The sequence below is a fragment of the Otolemur garnettii genome, unplaced genomic scaffold, assembly GCF_000181295.1.
Source record: "Otolemur garnettii isolate 467f Iridium unplaced genomic scaffold, OtoGar3 scaffold00090, whole genome shotgun sequence".
NCBI lineage: Eukaryota > Metazoa > Chordata > Mammalia > Primates > Galagidae > Otolemur > Otolemur garnettii.
In genome coordinates this window covers 6,957,780-6,962,463 of record NW_003852485.1, presented here as the reverse complement: position 1 = coordinate 6,962,463, position 4,684 = coordinate 6,957,780, and the positions used below count along the sequence as shown (strand labels likewise).

Sequence of the window (4,684 nt, the reverse complement as noted above, 5' to 3'; positions counted from 1 at the left end):
AGGACATCGTTGCTTGTCTTAGGTTCTTACAGTGTTTAACTTTTGTTTAAAAGTTGGTTTACGGGAATCTTTATGTGTCCTTGGACTTCTGTTTATTGAGATCTCCTCAGCTCCTCACCTTCCTGTTCACCGTGGGCCTCCTGACTGATCTTGCCCTGGTTTCTGTGATGTAGGTTTATTTGTTCCTCAGAGGCTACTTGTTGATGTTGGTTCTATGGCTTTTGTCTTCTCACTTTGTGGTTTTCTGCATAGAAACAGGCAGTCCACGGATACGCTGGTGTTTAGCTGTTCTTGGACAGTTAGGCAGCCACGTTGATTTTAAATGTACTGTCATAAACAATATTCTCTTCTCCCTTACGGCAATCAAAATGCAGAGACATTTTTAATATATATTTTTATAACGACATTTAACATGACTGGTTTTTATATTTAAAATAGAGAGGGTCTCATATTGTGTCTGTTCCTAGAAAGTTCCATGGAGCCCACCAGTGCTGTCCTTTGGCAAGAGAGAGCCAGACGCCTGTCACACTCACGTTTGGCCCCAGAGTGTGATGCATGGGTTGGGCGCCACATAACGGGTGTCCATAGGTGATCTCGTCTTCGTCCATATTCTCTAAATCACACACACACAAAACGTAACATGGGTACAGATCATTGTGGCTTCTACAGTCATTTCTCTGTAGAATGATTGTGTGTGTGTGTTTGATATTGTAGAAATTAAGGATATTTGTTTTCTTCCTAGAGGCAGAGACTTTGGTCCATTCTGGGTTCTTTTTCTTGGCAGATAATGTTATTTAGGGAATCATCTTGATTTTCTTTGGCTCTCCTTTTTTTTTTGTCTGTGAAATGGAAATTCTGTCTGACCTCAGGCATGTGGTGGAGGGGATGAGGGATAGGATGTTCCTGGACGTCCTACGTGTATTCTGAATGAGACGAGGCTAGTAATGACCAGTGAGAGCACAGTTAAGTATGTTTAATAAAACTTCTTTTCGAGTTTTCACTATTTCTTTGCACGAGAAGGCTTCATAGCCATCACTGCCTCTCCTGTGACTCTCTAGGGGCCTCTCTCCAGCCGGCTTTTTGGGCTGAACGCTCAGCCACTTGGTGTTCCGTTCTTTACTCTGCTGGATTCACTGGGGGCAGGAGGTGAGTGCAGATGCTCTGGGCGGCGTGCGTCTTCTGTAGGAACTTTTAATCCTCCAAGTTGGCTGATGTCTAAGTTTTATGTTAGTGACACGAACCTTGGGTTTCCACGTTCACACATGCGTATGCTTTCTGTGCCTGTCTAAGACCCACATATGGCAGCACAGAGCTCAAGGGGCTAGAACAGGAGGCCTCAAACTTTTTAAACAGGGGGCCAGTGCACTGTCCCTCAGACCATTGGAGGGCCAGACTGCGGACCCCGGGTTGAGTCGGCTGCTAAGCAGGAGAGGCAGCAGTGGCAAAAACACCTGGAGGGCCGGATAAATGTCCTAGGTGGGCTGCATGTGGCCTGCGGGCCATAGTTTGAGGACGCCTGGGCTAGAAGCTACATAGATATCTGAATGCCAGTTGATGAACCAGAGAGCTTGCTGTCCAGAGAAGGATGAGATGGAAAAATACAGCACGCAGTTTTTATTATTGTGGTTGCCTTTGTTTTAATTGGAAGTAATAGAATATATACAGATTTTTACTTGAATTTTCTTAATCACGAAATTGAGGAGTTAGAAATGGTCAGTCCTTATCAGAAGGAGGGAAAAGGTGTTGTATAATCTTTGTTGGGACCACCGTGGCTTAGAGACACTGAGGCATCATTTGTGTGTCCCAGAATTTCTTGCATTAGACTGTAAGATTGGTTTCATGTTAAGGACTCAAGCCTCTTGGCCCCATGTGATCCTCCCGTGTGCTTAGGAATCAGTGGGTAAGAAGATTATAATTCACATTTATTTAATACTTACTCTGTGTTGATAACTTGTCCTATTTGGTTTTTACTTTTTATTTTAAAATAATTTCAGACTTACAAAAAGTTAGCAAAATAGTATAAAGGATCTCCGTATATATTTTGTCTCTTACTCTTTATTTTAAAATATTTCAGGTAAATTTCAGGCACAGTATCCTTTACCTCTAAATACACTTTCTTGTGTATTTTCTGAAAGTGAGGATGCTCTCTTACACAGCAACAGTACAATTTTCAAAACCTGGAAATTAACATTGACATAATACTAATGTGTACATTTCAGGTCTTCTTCAAATTTTGCTCATTTTGGCAGTTTTTCTCATTAATGTCATTCCTCTGGTCCAGGATCCAATCCAGAATGATCTAGCTATGGAAACTCTTTCCTCTGCCCTTAATCTACAGCAGTCTTTCTTTTTGTTACACAGCGGTGGTACTTTGAGAGTGCACAGGCCAGTTATCTTGTAGAATGTCCCTCTGTGGAGGTTTGTCTGCTGAGTCTTCATGCTTAGATTCAGTTGTGCACTTTGTGACAAGCACGCTTAGAGCTGATGCTGTGTTTTTCTCAGTGTGTCATAGTAAGAGGCCCATGAGACTGATTTCTTCCTTAACTGGTGACATTAACTTTGATCACGTGCTTTTGGTGACGTTAACTTGGATCACATGCTTAAGCTAGTACCTGCCAATTTCTTTGTTGTAAACACAAGTATTTATTTTTAATAGGAGGGATTCGCTAACATTTACATTCAACGTTAAAAGGTAACGTGAATGTATTTACCATATTGGATCATTAATCTTTTCTTGAGAAAACATTTATGCTTCATAATATTATGGCTGTGCATTCATAGGTCATTAAGGATCGCATTTTCCTGTGACTTATAACTAATCATGTGTACAAAGAATACTTTGCTAGCAGATTTAGGCTGGACGTGGAGGTGGTGTTGCTCCTGTTACTGTGTCTGTTGCTGTGTGAGAGAGCAGCCTTGATTTCAGAAAATACACAATGTAGTAGTGTATTTAGAGGTAAAGGATACGGTGCCTGAAATTTACCTGAAATATTTTAAAAATAAAGAGTAAGAGATAAAATATATACAGAAATCCTTTACACTATTTTGCTAAGTTTTTGTAAGTCTGGAATCAGCACAGCCAATCTGTGTCCTTTACTGGGTGAGCTGCCTAATCTCTCTGAGCCTAGGTGAGATGCAGCTGGCAGTACTTACAATGTGTTGCCCAGAGGATGAGAGATGACCCAGGCAGGGTGTCTGGCTCTGTGTCGGACACATAATGGGTACCCAGTCAGTAGTGGTATTGCGATTATCATGTGAACAAGGAGAATGGTTATTGTGGCTATAGAAGACTGGACATTTTAGAAATCCATAGTGAAATCAGGAGAGAGCAGAGTCTGTGAGTGGGGTGAGTGAGGGTGGTTGGTGAAGATTATTGTTGTTGCTTTGGATGGAATGAAGACAAGGCCCGTGGAAGCCTACCGAAAGAAGAAAGATCATTACAAGTTATCTTGCTGCTGTTGCCTAGTCACCTAGCTTCAAGTTTTCTTTTCTGATCCATTAGAGTACTAGAACAGAGGAGAACCAGGGCTCTCACTACAACTAACCCTGTCTGCCAAGAGAAGGGTGTGGTATGTTTGTGTGTGTGTGTGTGGGTTTGTGAGGAGCTTACAAGTAGTAAGAATTAAATGCACATACAGCTGACATTCTTTTACAGCTTTCAGATCACTTTCATATATGTTCTGTTATTTTTTCCAAACAAACAGTGGTGCCTGAAGACAGGTAGAGGAGGTGTTATTATCACACTTTATAGATGACTGTGTAAGCGGTGAAAAAGACCTGCCCAAAGTCTCACGGCTAATAAGAGGCAGGAATGAATTCCAGTTCTTACTTCTGGTTCTGTGCTCTCTCCATTAAATTGTTCCTCAGAAGAGAAAAGGAAAGGAAGAGGACAGGAAGGAAATCTAGATAGAGAGGGCAGGCAGAATTAAATGGCATGTGTGGGAAAAGGGGGGCATGTTGGTCACGCTCGGAGCCAGTAGTCCACCGTGTAACGTGCACAAGGCAGGGGTCCATGCAGTTCATGGGCGTTAGGACACACTGTAAGCATCACTGCAGCGACCTTGGAAGTTTGCCAGAGTTCTGGCAGGGGTGGAGGGGATAAGGTGATAAAAGGGCTTTGGAGGTCCTGATGGAGAGAGACAGCTAGTGACAGTTTGGTAGCATTAGGTGCTTGTTATGCATCTGTCAGAAGCTCAGCTTCTCATTCACGAAATGGTCAAGGCAATAAGACCTACCTGTGTTTGGGAGGACTAAATTAGGTAACGCGTGGGAAGTATATAATAGCGTTTGGGACAAAATAATCAAAAAATGGAGCAGGTTATTACCATCATTATAGCAGAACCACATATAGTGCTTTTATATGCAGTTTTGTTGTTACAGTGTCATCACTGCCTTTGTAACTTTCCTGTTTGCTTCTGCTGTAACAGCTGCTCCCATTGTAATCACTGCTACCAGTAGTTGGCACTGAGGTGCAGATGTTACACAGACACAGTCCAGGCAGTGAAACTTGCCTCTCACTGGGGAGCACGTGAGCATCATAAGACATTTGAAAATCAAAGCATAGTAGAGAATAAACGCCTTAGGATATGGGCCTGGTCTGGAAGGACTCAAGGAGTAGTTGACTGGAGACATGGGCGAGCAAGAGAGAGAAACATTTTATTACTGTTACTATTTTTTTTTTTTT

At 42.2% G+C, this 4,684-nt stretch overlaps 1 pseudogene; it reads right to left on the bottom strand.

Moving 5' to 3' along the window:
* The window catches only part of LOC111727009, a 13,122-nt pseudogene extending 12,514 nt beyond the window's left edge, over positions 1-608 (bottom strand).
* Positions 609-4,684: the final 4,076 nt, after the last annotated feature.